Genomic DNA, 16,092 nt, shown 5'->3' with positions numbered 1-16,092 from the left:
TTCTCGGCCAAGTTGAGACATTTGCAGTCTTTCTGTCCTCTGGTACCACTCCAGGTTCCAAAGGCTGTTCTGTATTTGATTTATCTCTGCATATTTGGTGTCATGTGGCTCAGCAGGTTTTTGACTGTTCTCAGTGAAGAATCACAAGTCTAAAATACTTTTATTTAAAGTTTGATTACTCCTGAGTTTGAATAATCAATATGCTCTTTGCAAGTGTCCTCAAAGTAGCAGTACTTTGAAACTACTAACATATGCTAAGCATAAAGTTTATTGTTGGTATACTTCCTATCTTAAGCACACATTTCTTAACCTAATTAAGCACTCCAGAATCAAATAGTACTTTTATTTATGTGCCATGTCATATGATGTGGCCAATTATGGTCTTTTCACGACTATGATTGTTGGCAATTTGTTCTACAGAAGTGGTTTGCCATTTTCTTATGGCCAGTGTGTTTACAAGATGGGTGACCCCAGCCATGATCAATACTGTTCAGAGATTGTCTGCTTGGCATCAGTGGTTGCATAACCAGGACTTGTGATATGCACCAACTGCTCATGTGATCATCCACCATCTGCTCCCATGGCTTCATATGACCCTGATAAGAGTGGGAGGAAGGGCTAGGCAGGTGCTACGCCTTGCCCCAACGGTGACCGGCAGGCTAGCAGAGGGAAGGAGTGCCTAACACCTCCTTTGGTATAAATGTATCTTCACCCTGTAACCCAAAATGTTACTTACTCAACTTATTAGTCAGGGGAGATGATGAGCTTTTATATCCTGAATGGAGGCAATGATAGCTCTTAAATGTGCGGTAGTGAAACTGTGTGTAATATTTTTGGAAATTAACTTGTATAGCAAGTTGTTCTTATTGTGTTGTGTAATCAGTGACATGGGCAGGCAGTCCACTACACCTGTGCAGCAGCATGAAATGCCTGTTCCTATCAAAGCTAAATTTTAATAAAAAAGATTGGTCTTAAATTCAGAAGTACTTTCACCAGTATCGACCTGGCAATGATTCACTACATTGGGGGTGTGGGGTGGGGGGGCAGCTTGTGTTCATGACCACCACCAACGTGCATCTTGAGGCTGATCAAATCCCTTTTCGCTTTTTTTTTACTGTGGGATATTTTCACTATTTTAAAATATTGAAGTACTAAGGATGAGAAAAATTGTTTAATTTTGATTGTAAAGATAACTAGTATCTTGTATTCAATTGTTTTTTTTTTGTAAAGCTTTTGCTACTAAATGCTTCTATTTACTGTTGGACATCATTGCTGTGAACAGGATGTTTTATCATTCATCACAGGCCATCAGTTATTTCTGTATCATTTCAGTAAGTATGCTTTCCAGTGGATAAGTGTATTAGTGTTGGGATTATTAATTTTAGATGATCCATTCCTTTGATTTATCCCTCGAGTTGATTCACTAAATAGTTCTGTGGCTAACTTTTGAGTAGAACTAATATGGATATTTACACTTTGGAGTCATTGCCCCAGCAGGTATTTTCTCAAGCGATGTATTTGGCTTGTCTTTAGCATTTTCAGCTTATTTGACCTAGGAGTGCATGGATTTCAGTTTAAGTCATTTGGAGAGAGGAACCTGTTCTGTGTGAGCGGGAAGTAGAATGCCCTGTAATCATTCAGTCTGAATCTTTAGCAATTCATTGTGAATGGTGGGGTAAATGTTTGAGATTTTAATTTTCATTGGCCTTGTGGCTTGAGCAAAATAGTTTGAGGAACGCCAGATTACAGTGATTTTTTTTTTGGCTGGTTGCAGTTGCCTCCATGCACAATATCTAATAAGCAGTGTATGTGTCTGAAGCCTCTGGTATAGGCCACTCTCTGTGGGGGATATAAGTCAGCTATTTAACATGCATTACTAGAGAATATTTCAAGGATATTAATGCTTGCAAAGCAATTAACATTAAATAAACTCTGCCTTTGGTCAGTCTGAAACAATGATAAAAGTGTGGAAGTGCATGAAATTTTAATGAACATACAAAAACTTTTATTTAATCCTTAGTGTTTGTTTTTTAAGAAACAGTCAGAAGGAGAAACAACACATTTCACTTCAAAATGCAATGATCTTCAATATTGACTTGTAAACTAAGACATGAGGCATAATTATTCATCCGCGGAAAGATTCTTTGTTTTTCATGGAATGAAACTGGATATTAAATTTCAGTGAGATACATTAGAATAATTTTTTAAATTGATAAATACTGAGACTATTTTCCCTTTTCTGCCCCTCTCACCCACAGCCACAATATGCTCTTTTATGACCTTACCGAGGACTTTTGATGCTGGTCATTTCAAAGACCTGTGGAACACGACCACAGATTTTACTTTGCATTTACTGTAAGTCACGATACCAACAGTAGATCTATAACAGCAGATATCCATGTGTCTAGTAAAGTTGCCGTTGCCCTAAGATTTCAAAATACTGTACCACAGTATACCTTCAAAACATCTCCTATGGGAGTCCCATCAGGACTAACAGGGAAGTGTCTAACCTTGTAATAATTGCATAGTGAGATCAAGGCTATCTGAAATCTGGTAGTTGAGTTGCAGCATACAGATGACACTGGTGTTTACACAGGCTTTGAAGTTGAGCTTCAAGCCATAGTCTCATATACTGTAGTACGATGGGATGAATGTTGCACTCACACAAAGACAGATCCTCTACCACACTTAACAGCCTCTACCAAGCAAAGTTCATAATTAAAACCACTGTGATCACAACCTCAGAGCCACCTCCTGGAGAAACAAATACCTGTGCTGAAATTCACCATTATCTTTTAAAGCACTTTTAATGGAGGTTGTAAAAAGTCAATGATTTTTTTTAAAACTTGAAGGATAAATCTTCAAATTTCCCACAGCTCACAGTGTGGGTCATTTCTATTCTGTTTCTTGAGACTTGGACTATGACTACGTGCATGTCAAGACACTGAGGAATCTTAATGCAACATCTTCCATTTACTGAAAAGATGAAGTCTGTCTCCTTCCCTGGCATTGAAGTGAGAGTTGCTCAGGCAGAGTTATTATGTCTGGTCAGCCACAATGTTTATACACCTAGTATCAAATTAGGTAGGAGGAGATTCTCTTCCAAACTTCTACCCAAAGATTACCATGTGGACAGAGGAAAAAGTTTGAACTCTACATTTCGGGGAAAATGCAAGATTCCTACTGACTTTGAGTGATTTGAGGCTGAAAGTGGGGAAGGAACTTTAAGGTGCAGTGTGACAATCCCTATATAATGGATGAAAGGAGCTCAAAATATAATTGGCTCAAATTAAAGTGCCTTAAAACACACATTCAATCATTGGGTACTTTCTGCCCAATCTGTAGAAGAGCCTGATAGTCCTACTTTAGCCTCCTAAACCACTATATGGGGAATGGTGGTCTGAAGCCAAAGTAAGATTGTGAAACTGGTTCCTGATGGGCTGCCTGAGGAAGTATTTGAAAATTAGGGTGCTAAAGTTTGACTTGATCACTGTCCTTGACTAAAGCAAATCTAGCGTGAGTTAGCCCCTAACTTGAGATTCCCTGGGAACAAATTTGGCACTTGCTTAAAATTGCATCTGAGATTTCCTAAAAATGGGTTGAATGTAAAAAAATATATATATATTTTTTGCCTGTTTAATTTAACCATTATTTCTGATAGATTCATTTTTGGCAAGATCTGATTTGCTGAATGAAGTGTGTGAGTAATATTGATAATTGAAATTATTGACACATTATTGTGAATTGCTTTCCATGTGAGCAAATGACGTAGATTGCTTAATCAACACCTAGAATCTGCCTGAAGAAAGAAAACACTGAGTATCCTGATTGAACTAAGTGACCTTTAGAAATGAAATGAGGTGCATGAGACCCTCAGCAGATCATACAGTATCTGTGGAAAGAGTTAAAATCTCAGGTCTAAAACCTTTGGCTAATCTGTTTTGATTAAAGATCTTGTATCTGATGTCAACTATTTCTTTGTCCACAGACACTGAGTGACCTCTGACTCTCTCCAGTATTTTGATTTTCAATTTTATTGCAATGGTATTGACTCTTGACCACACCCTAAAGCAACCATCCGGTGGTCTAAGTTTTTATATAATTTTACTGAGATACGGTGTGGAATAGGCCCTTCGAGTCACACTGCCTGCAATCCCCTGATGTAATTCTAGACCATTCGTGGGACAATTTGTAATGGCCAATTAACAGACCTACCAGTACAAGTTTGGACTATAGGAGGAAACCAGAGCACTGGAGGAAACCCATGTAGTCATGGGGAGAATGTACAAACTCCTCACAGGCAGTGGTGGAATTGAACCCAGGTCACCAGTACTGTACAGCATTGTGCACTACTGTGCTGCCCATTCAATCAACTTAATATCTTTTGGTGCTTATTATATAGAGACTACAAATAGCATGGCACTGGTTCCAGGCTTGGATCTGTTTCATTTATGAAAGCTCCTATTGAATTTGATCAACTAGTTACCCTGATTAAATGACTAGACTTTACCCTTCTCAACTAAAGGCTTTTATGTGAAAAGTTCAATGATTAATTAGAATAACCTTTCTGTTATGAGCCAGAAATAAAGCAATCTTATTTTATAACATCTTATTGCAAAGTTTTACGTCACAAACACCACCTGATCAAATGTAAGAAAGGGAGAAAGTGATTTGAAGTCAAAGAATTTCACAGCCATTCTTCAACCAAAAATGAAACCAGGTATTGATATTACTAATAAAGATCAATAGTGTAGATAGAAAGATTTGCTAAATACAGCAAATTGTTTTCACTCCATAACCAAAACCTTCCACACTGGCAAACACAATCAAAGCTTTGCCCCTCATACTAAAGGGCACATTAGGGAGTTTAAATTGTTGACTTGATTGCTGGTCTGGAGTGGCTTGCCCAATACCACTTATTGCTAGGTACATTGCACATTCATGTGCTACTCAGATGTGATTGTCTGGCTATATTAACATTGATAGGCTTGCTAATATACATTTTGCTGCAATTCATGGTGATGACACTCTCTGTACATAACACAACAGTGTAACCTCTCATTGTGAAATGAGTGTATCCAGTCCTCCTCAGAATTGAGGTCAAGCAGGGAACAGCCAACCACATTGTTATAAAACAGAATTGACTTCCAATTGCCATCAGCTTAGAATCTCATCAATATTAATGAAAATCTTTTAGAAGTACATGTTGGTCTTACTGCATTGTCACTCACAATTCTTTATCACTGTACCCTCAATCTGGCTGCTTACATTTTCTGTTCTTGAAAAGCACTTTGCAAAGGAGTTCTCATTGCAATGTTTATAAAAGAGACTGGATTAGATTGTAATATTATTGTGATATGCTGCTGTCAAAATGGATAAACTTTGCTTGAAGATGTGCTAAAGTGAAAACAAGATGATTTTGCAACCTAAAAAAAATGACGAGGTGGGAAGTGTCTTGTAAGTGATATGAAGGGCAAACTTGCAACACTTTTAGTGTAGCATGGGGAGATGAGTGAATCTGCTGTTCATTAGGCACTGAAACTCTGCTTCCCAGAAGGTTCCATGGTGGTTGCCTCTCCAGAGATTCATTAATGCCCTGGATTGCCCATTAGGTATGAGCCTAGGGAAATGACTCCAGACGACTACAGAATAAAAGGGTCCCATGAGCTCTAATAGAAGGAGCCCTAATAGACTAACTGGATTAGGTAGGCCAACTTTATCTTTTTGGGGGGGGGGGGGAATGTCTTGGTGGTAATCGGCATGTATCCAATTATATCAGATATAAATGATTTGGGCTTGGTATATATCTTTTATTGCCTTCAAGTCTGAAAGAATGCAGAAATTATTTTGCAGTTAAATGTACTTTTATTTGAAATTCATTTTACAAGAAAACTCACAGGGAAGATATTTGCCTAACCAATGTTTATTCTTAAACCCATATGATGGCTTGTGAGTAATATACCTTGCCTCCAGGTACAATCATTTTCTCCAGACTTGTGTAAATTAAATGCAGTGAGTACTTAGGATAAATTTAGTGTCTGAAGAATTGTTCTTTAACAGTAAACATTGCAAAGACACTTCCATACTTCGCATTTATATTAGGCTTGTGCTACGCTTGGTCCATTTCAAAGCAAAGGTGGTGAGGAAGTGATTAGTATTGATCAATAAATAACAGAAACTTTGTACATTAATGTTACTTTCCAACTAAAAATATGGCAGGATTTTAGTGACTGCAAAAGTAGTAGTGACTCATCGGGACTGAATTTCCAGAGACTGGGTAAAATTAAAACAGTTTTAAAATATTGGACTGCATCATGTCCATGACTAGCACACCAGAAAAATGCTGGATGAAGTCATCAGATCAGCCAGCAACTATGGAAAGGAAAAGAGTTGACGTTTTGAGTCTAGACCCTTCAACAGGACCGGGCTGAAAAAGGATCTCCGTCCAAAACATTGACCTTTTTATTCTTTTCCATAGATGCTGCATGACTTGCTGAGTTCCCTCAGCATTTTGCGTGTGTTAATCTGGATTTTCAGCATCTGCAGAATGTCTTGTATTCATGTCCTTGATTATTGGTTTGCTGTGTATGACTTGCCTTTCAAATGAGCTGAAGATTAATTTCACTGCAGAAAGTACCACTATAACTTGCCATAACTGATTATCACCGAAACATTACAAAAAACACCCTGTACACTCAACTCCAAGTTGTACTGCTGAACATGCGGTACTATAATGCTGAAGCCTCCAAACAAACCATTAAAGTCAATGCAGTAGATTTAAGAAGCAAAACTGGTCTTCTTTTCTGTAGGTAAAAACAGTAAGGTCATGCAGTAGTATCTCCATTTCACCATCCTAATTTGAAAATCAATCATTGTTGCTGGAAACTGACACTGAATAGTCACCTGGCAAAATCTTCACTCATAATTCAATGATTCATGAAAACCCATCTTTAGTTTTATGACTAATCTCAAATGACGAAAGGGAAGAACAATATTCCAATATGAAATGAATGCTCAGAAGGAAGACCAGTGTCTCGGAAGGTCTTTCCTAAGCATCATTCCAATCAGTTTGGGAAATAAAACCAGAAAATTCTGGAGAGTGTCACAAAGTGGACGTTGAAAGGCAGTGGGTTGGATTGTGGAACTTCTCGATCTAGGAAAAGTGATGGGAAAGTTTAAGCTGCAAAGTTGCAGGAGAAATGGGTAGGATAAAGGGAATATCCATGGTAAGGTTTTGATTACGATGTTAATATCCCACGCATAGAAATTCAAATGAGTGTTTCAGTTTTAATCAATGCAAGCAAAAAGGGAAGATGGTGGGAGAATTGTGTATGCAATGGGCAGTCCGTCTGAAGTAGGCCTTGAATACCAGCCTAACATGGCAAGCTGGGTTTGTCTGAGATCAGCCACACACTGGTTGTACTCCCTGGAAAATCATATTACCGTTGTTTTGGCCCATGATGTTTTTTTTAACCAATATAACATACTCCAAGATTAATTTACACTTCAATTCCACAAAACCCACTGTTTTTCCTACATCCATGTGCCCATTAAATGACCCCATTGTATGGGCCTTTACCATCAGACCCAGCAGTGTCTTTCAGGCACTTAACTCTGCTTATAAAACAAAACCTACCACAGTTATCGCAACTTTCTTCCACTCACCTTAAACTTGCGTCATCTGCGATTTATTTATTTATTTATTTGCGGTAACTCTCCTGTTGGAGAAGTTATTGATACGAAGAGGTAACTATTTATGCCTGCACAGACAGCAGGAGTAGTATGGTAGCATAGTGGTTAGTGCAACACTATCACAGTGACAGCGGTCTAGGCTCCATTCCTGCTGCTGGCTATACAGAGTTTGAGTGTTCTCCCCATGATTGCAAATGCTTCCTCTGGGTGCTCCAGTTTCTTCTCATTGTGCAAAGATGCATGTGCTGGTAGTTCAGTTAAGCGACATGGGCTCAATGGGCTAGAAGGACCTGTTACCATGATGTATCTCTGAATGAATTTTAACAAAGTGTGTATATATGTATGCGTGCACTCACATATGTGCACATTTTTTTTTGGCGGGGGACAACTCTTAACAAACTAATTGAGAAAATAGCTGGGATTCCCTTTGTTTATTTGGGACACTATGACACGTAACTGGAGCAAGAGACTACCAGTATTGCCAAACAGTTTCCAACTGACTTCAGACATGGGTATCTGTGTGGCCATTAGACACTACACTGTACTTGGAGCAAACGGTTTTCTTGATGGCATCAGTTGTGAACACGTGTTTTTAAAAAAAAACAACAACTTTTTTTTTGGTCACTGACAGATGGCAAGAAATAAGTCATCGGACAATTTGGAACTGTTTTACTCACTGAGGTTTCAAGAATTCAGGCTTGGAGATGCCATAAATGGCTGGAAATGAAATGATTTCTCTACTCCAACTTGGGAACCACAAAGAACTTGAAGGAATATGTGGAAGTGGGGGGGTGGGTGGCGGGTTCAAGATCATTATGTTCAATGTTTCCTTGGATCTATGACTATGCACTGCATCATTAATGTTTGCCTTGACTAAAATAGGTTTTCTGAGGTATTAGAAATGACCCATGGTTTTATCATCTTGGATTCAGGAATAAGTAATTGACTGAAAAAGACTTTACTCTTTTTGAGATAGTCCACACAGTTTTTGAAGTATTTGTATTTGCATTTTATTATAAATTCATCATTTTCAAAACAAGAGGATTTGCTTCCCTCCCAGCTCAACACAAGATGGGCACAATGGTATTAACATTTCAAATACCCCACTATTTCTGTCTGATCTAAATAAAGTACCAGTTTTCATTGGGGAATGTATGACCTGCTGTATCACTGCTAGTCTAGGGATTTTCACTTGCAATATTTGGCTGTGGCTGTTAGCCAGCATTCATTGATTCTCACACAGGACAACGTCAACAGCTTTCTTTACCTGAAGGACTTGGAATGTTTCGAACTCCGATAGTGTCTGGAATGCTAAGCATGGAACTAATCTATTAATTCAAGTATGCTTAATTACTTGAATGTAAATATTGAAGTGGAATTTGAATCTGTCTCTAATTTGAACTTGAATCTCTGCATTAATAGTCTAGGCTTTTGTTTACTAATCTAGTAACTCTGACTTTTGCCATGCCCAAGAGTAATTTATTTCAAAGGAGAGCATTCATAGTGAGCTCTTCCTAACTGAAGCTTAGGTTGTTGTTTCTCGTGACACATCAGGCTGAACGTTGATCACCTGCTTGAATTTTGACTGTTAGATGGTTCACTGGAAAATGTAGAAGAATAACACTTCCAAAACACAAGATTTAGAAGTTGAAGGATATTAGGATGAATGCATTATTGACTTCCATGCATCAAGAGTTTATAGAACACAGACTACATACAAGTTTGGGATTTGACATCTTACAGGCAGCCACTAAACAAAAACACAATAAAACCCTTTTAAGATTGAAGACCGTTGAACACCCATTGTGTGGGGAGAAAAAGAACAAATCTCGCAAACAATTAAAAAAAAAGTTAAACAAGTAACATAGAGAACATGAATTGCAGAGTCCCTGAAAGTGAGTCCGCAGCCATGGAGTCAGTTCAGCACTGAGGTGAGTAAACACTGCAGAATAGTGAGCTTGAACACCCATTTGTCCTTCACCCTTGGCCTTGATGCCTTGATCTTCCTAGTCTAGCTCTGCGTTTAAATTGACCATTGGTTCACATTTTGCTCGTGGGCCCAGACCCCACCATTTTGATCTGAAACCAAGTCCATTCCAGCAATGGCTGGACCTGCATTCTCGAGAGTCCACTTTACTGAATCCTTCAGGATACCGCAAAAACACCAGGTTGTGCCAATAGTTCAAAAGCTCTGTTCCCAAAGGGAAATTCCAGGCTGTGGATTGAAGTGACTGTAGTCCAGAAAAAAAATATAATTAATAAGATGGTTGTTTTCTGTACTGCCAGTAAAGTTTCTGTTTTGTCATGTCTTGTCGGCACCATCTTTAACATTTAATATATCGGTCTAGTCATCTTTCCCTTGTCACTTAAACAACCTCAGATTCTGCCACTTTGCAAGCTTTTCCATGGTAGAAAGTGCTGGAGCTGTGACTGAATGTAATTCTGTTTCTTTATGGGCTCATTGATTTTTGCCCGTTGTCAATGGTTGCAAGTTCCTAACCAAGGGAAGGAATGCAAAATTAATGAAATTATTTTGCCAATAAATTAGCAATTTTAATACCATATTATTGACAAAAAAATATTCTAAGTGATCTAGGAGACCACTAAAGAAAGGACTACGGTGATGGCACACCACATCAAAGCAGCATTTTAAAACTAGTGGGGGGAGGTGGAATTACTAATAAAATATTGAGATGAATAACAATTGCTCTAACCCTGGCAGCAAAGCAGAAAGCTTTCTGGTTTCCCTTTGAATACCTGTTTCTGCTCCTATATCTTATGGTCTTATGAATACTAGCATGACATCATTACTTCTGCAAAGAAGATATTAAATTTAGTCACACAGATATTCAGCAATTTACCTCGTCTTTGCTCTGGAATGGCAGAGGAGTCTCAATGCTAGTTTTCAGGCCTCATCTGAGAAGAGTGGTGAAGAGCATTTGGTCAAATAATGTCAGGCCCACTTCGAAGTTTTATATGTGAAGTGATCCTAGAAGTTCATGACTGGGACTCTCTCACACAATATTGCCTCTGATTTTATGAATACCCAGGATTTCATATTCAGAAAAAACCTTGAAATATTTGGTGTGGATACTCCTGCTATTCCCACCTGAGCAGCAGTTTAGAATAAGGCTGTTTGACAAGTTTCTTGGTCCAAAAATTAGAAGAATTATTGAATAATATGTTTAATATACAATCAACCATTTAACAATGTCATAGTCATTTCCGTTTGCTTGTGTATTTTCAGCTCTTAAAAAGCGGTCCCCAATGTTTTAATTATCATGGCTTGCCCAGTTTTTAACTCAAACTAAAACTCTGTGGATAGGAACATCTGCAATGCAAGTTTGGATTCAGAACTGGCTTGCCCATAGAAGCCAAAGGTAGCTGTTGGAAGGCTGTTATTCTGGCTGGAGGTCTGTGACCATTGGAGTTCCACAAGGATCAATGCCAGAATCTTTGGTATATTAATGAGTGGCTTGAAAATGTAGATGGGTAGTTTAACATGTTTCAAAATTTAAATTTATTATCAAAGTACAAATGTCACCATAAAGCCTTGAGATTCATTTTCTTATGGGCATACTCAATAAACCTATAAAAGATTGATAACCATCATAGAATCAATGAAAGACTACACCCACTTGAGTGATGTTTGTGGATGACACCAAGATTGGAGTTACGACAGTGTAAATGACTGTCTTATGAGTAAAGGTTGAGTGAACTATTATGTATAAGATTGAGAGGCATAGTGTAGACAGCTAGCATCCTTTTCCCAGAGCCAAATTGCGAACATTGGAGAATGTGTATTTAAGGTAAGTGAAGGAAAGTTTTAAGGGAGATATCAGAGAGTGGTTTCTTAAGAGTGCTAAGTGCCTGGAATGGGAAGGGACAGAGGCTGGAAGGTGGTAAGTGGAATCAGGTGGCATGAAAGTGATGTCGATGAAGTACAAAGATTGTATTGAGATGGGTTGGTAGGAGATGGGTGGAATCAAATGATAGAGAGGTAGGGCTGTGTGGATAACGGGAAAATGGAACCAGATATGTATTGATACCAAGAAAAATGCTCTTGGAAAATTTTGTAGGTTCAATTAATTAGTATTGGACATTTGTTTCATTAGGGTTTTACCCCTCCAGTGCAGAGGGAAAAGACGAGACTAAAATAAAATAACTTGCAAATACAGGAAGCACTCAGCACAAAGTTCAAACGTTCAATTTATTATCAAGTTACATGCATTTCAAGTACAACACTGAGATTAATTTTCTTGTGGGCATACTCAATAAATCTATAGAATCATAACCATAATAGAATCAATGAAAGACCACACAGCTGGGGTGTTTAACCAGAGTGCAGAAGACGACAAAGTGTGCAAATAGAAAATAACAATTCAGCAATAAATAACAAGATGAGTCATTGAAAGTGAGGCCATTGGTTATGGGAATATTTCAGTGAAGGGGCAAATGAAGTTGAATGAATTTATCCCCTCTGGCTCAAGAATCTGAAGGTTGAGGGTAGTAACTGTTCCTGAACCTGGTGGTGAGAGTCCTGAGGATCCTGTATCTTCCTGATGGCTGCAAGAAGAAGAGGGTGGGGGTGTCCCTGATGATGGACACTACTTTCCTGTGATAGCATTTCATATAGCTGTGCTCAATGGTTGTGAGGGCTTTGCCTGTGATCAGCCGGGCTGTATCCACTACCTTTTTAGGATTCAAGGGCATTAGACAAAATCTGTGAAAGGAAAGAGAAACAAGTAATTTTGCAGACCAAGACCACTTTATTAGAACCAGCCTTAACAAAGAAAAACTTCCTAGCCCAGAATATTAACTGGTTCTTATTGCTATTTTGAATCTTGGCAGCATTTTCTTTGACTAGATTTGACCATCCATGAGTCACTTTTGGATCTTGGACTAATCTCCCTAAAGACCTTGTTTCAAAGTGATGGAAGGACATTTTTGTTTGTTTTATTTTGCTCTTGCGTTTGGCATTCTTGTTGCTGACATACTGTGTACCTCTAACAGCCTCCACTTTATAAACTGTCAAGCAGGTTGTCTGTTTTCAAATTCTGTTTGTGCCACAACTTGTCTTGTCCTGTTCCGATTCACCACAACATTCCAGTTTTATCCTCGTGAGACTTCACTTTTTCAACTACTCCACTATTGTCAATCATGTCTGCAACTGCCTGTCCTCTGAAGTGTGGTTATGTTTAAAATTTTTCCTCCTGTCTTTCTCTTGTAATAGGAGATCCAATCCACTGCATATCAAGCTTTTGATCTCCTCTTATGGTATCTCTTGTGCTATGTGTCAAATATCAACTCCAAGGACCTGTTAACTGATCCTTATTTCACATTATCCAATGTATTTATAATTGCAAGTTAAGTGTCTGTGTGTATTGAGTTCTTATTTTAATAATTTGCAACAGCTCTTCAAGAAAAAAAACTCCCTGGCGTTTCACATCAGGGCATGAGAAGCTTAAAAGATGGCAAAATGTAAATCCACTTCCTTGCAAATGTTTTGATTGTTGTGTTCTAAGCTTCTCATTCCCCAGTGAGAATCTCAGAAAATGGAGGGCAGGCATCATAAGAAATTTATAGGTTGGGCGTGATTTAAATTGATGAGGGTTGAGCATAGAATGATTTGAACACATCTGGGGGAAAAAAAATCTATTGCATTCAGCAAAGGGATAAGTATCTGCTCTGTTTGCTAAATATATCTCACTATCTCAAACTCAAATTCACAAGTGAAGTGCATATGATTTTCAGACTGTTAGAATTCTAATCATGTACTGCACTTAAGCTCAATGTTTTTGCACTGTGAATTAAGAAATTTACATTAAACTTTACAATACAACATCTGTTGGGTGTAATTTTAGCTAAAGTAGTTCCGTACTAATGTTACCAAAGTTAGCCTGTGCCTGCCTTCTGTTTGTCATAAACACAAAATCTGCAGATGTGGGAAATTCATAGCAACACCAATTTCAATTCTACTTCCCATTCCCACATGTTGTTCCTGATTTCCTCTACTGCCAGGATGAGGCCACACTCAAGTTGCAGGAGCAATTCCTTATTCTGTCTGGGTAGCCTCCAACCTGATGGCATAAACATTGATTTTTTGAACTGCTGGTAATGGCAATCCCCCCTCCTCTGTTTCATCATTCCCCAGCCCCGTTTCCTCTCACCTGTTCAACACCTCCCTCTGGTGCTCCTTCCCCTTTCCTTTTTTCCATAGTCTTCTGTCCTCTCCTAATAGATTCCCCCTTCTCCAGCCTTTTTTCTTTCTCCAATCAACTTTCCAGCTCTTCACTTCACTGTCATCCCCTCTCCTGGTTTCACCTATCAACTACCACGTTGTACTACTTCCTCCATTCCCCCAACCCCCACCGCCTTACTCTGACTTCTCCTCTTCCTTTCCAGTCCTGACACAGCCCGAAAAGTCAACTGTTCACTCTTTTCCATAGATGCTACCTGACCTGCTGAGTTCCTCCAGCATTTTGTGTGTGTATTGCTGAAGAGTATTGCTGAAGCTGAGAGTATTGTCATGTACATTTATGCAGAGGTGCACAGAAAAAAAAAATTGAGTTGCGGCAGCATCACCGGCAGGTAACAGAAAAGCAGCAGTCTCAAGAAAAGTATGAATCATAAATTATAGTTTTTACAAGAAAACGCATGTCTATTTTAGTGCAAGGTGGTCAGTTTTTACAAACTGCAGTGCCTATTGATTTGACAGATATTGCAAGAACCAGATGTTTGAACGGAAATAGTTGTGCTTGAACCTGGTGACATGGGTCTTAAGGCTTCTTTACCTTCTGCCTGATGGTTGCTGCAAGAGGATAGCGTGACCCAGATGCTGGGATCTTGGCCTTGAAGCAGAACCGCATGTAGGTACTGCCAGTGGTGGGGAGGGAGGGACGTGCTCCTGATCAACTGGGCAGAGACCACTACGTTCTGCCGCTCATGTTCCTGCACATTCAAATGTCCATATGAGACCATAATGTAACAGGTCAGTATCCTTTCAACAGCATTTGTCAGTGTTCAAACCTCCTCCGAGTAAGGTGTTGGTGCACTCTCCTTTGATTGCATCTGTGTATGGGGACCAGGACAGGTAATCCGATATGTTAACATCTTGGAATTTAAAGATGTTGCCCCTCCCTATCACCCGGCAACGTAGGCTGTTGCATGTTCACTCTCCTTCCCCTTGCTGAAGTCAACAAAGAGCTCTTTAGGTTTGCTGACGGTGAATGAGATGTTATTCAGAAATCACTGAACCAGGTGTCCTATCTCGTTCTAGTATGCTGACTCATTTCCATCTATGATTTAGCCAACGCCAGTGTCATCAGTTTATCTGAAGATGGCATTGAAGCTGTGCATAGCCATGCAGTCATGTGTACAGGAATTACTAGCAGTGCTTTCATACTGTCACTACTTGGGTACATGTTCCCCTTTGCAGTGAGAGAACCTAATTGCATCTGGCTTCTGTTACCATAGCAGCAGGGATCAGCAGATTCCCATCAAAATGTCAAATGCTACAGTAAGAGATCATGACTCTTGCCAACATAACTTTCCAGACCGTGTCTTGTAGATTTTAAAGCACTCTTCAGTGCTCCCTTAAATGAATTATTTTTCTTTGAGTCTTGGAAATGTGAACACTAGCATCCATTAGTTTCATATTATTACTCCCACTCAAACTCTACAGCAGTTGAAGTGCCACGAATAAACTCTATTCCACACATTGTGTCACTAAAAGGGCTTACTCCCATGATTTGCCAATAACTATTAAGATTCTAGGCTTATTGTAGGACATTTCAGTTTGCACCTAAACCCTGTGTTCTCAGATGCCTTTGCAGTTATCTTCTCATTATGCCATAACTAACCATTCAAAGGAAGCACTTGGACTGGACCCACATCTGAGAAACGCACAGGAATCTGGAACTGAAATCAGGGCCTTGGCCAGGAGTTAAGCTCAACATAAGGCTTGATGTGTTGAATAAGAAATTTGGGTTTGTAGTTGGGAAATGAGGAAGAGAGATTGTTGGGTTTGAGGCAACAAATGAATTCGGTGGGTGAAGATGTCTTGAGTTAGGTTAATGGTGTGAGAGGCAAGTAACAAAACCTTGAGAGCTGATCCTCCTAAGATCATGGTTGAATTGACTACAACCTTTTAACTACTTATTCTCATCTAAGGAAAGATGTCAAGAGATGCAGGGCTAATGTGGGCAAATGGGATTAGCGTAGGTATACATCAGTAGGCATGGAGGGAGTGGGCCAAGAAGGTGGCTTCTTTATATGTTTATACACTGCTATAAAATATATAATCATTCTGTGCACTATAGTGTAAGAGTTGTGACTTGGTTTCTGAAAGAGAAATCTACCTTGCGAGAAATGTGATTATTTTTTTCACTTTTAGCTTAA

At 39.0% G+C, this 16,092-nt stretch overlaps 1 long non-coding RNA gene across 1 annotated transcript in view; it reads left to right on the top strand.

The window, feature by feature from the left end:
* LOC134346357 (uncharacterized) overlaps positions 1-16,092 on the top strand; it is a 1,029,867-nt gene that overhangs the window by 483,557 nt on the left and 530,218 nt on the right. The window lies entirely within an intron of this gene.

The sequence above is a fragment of the Mobula hypostoma genome, chromosome 5 (genome assembly GCF_963921235.1).
Source record: "Mobula hypostoma chromosome 5, sMobHyp1.1, whole genome shotgun sequence".
NCBI classification, from domain to species: Eukaryota; Metazoa; Chordata; class Chondrichthyes; order Myliobatiformes; family Myliobatidae; genus Mobula; species Mobula hypostoma.
This window is presented reverse-complemented; position numbering and strand designations above follow the sequence as displayed.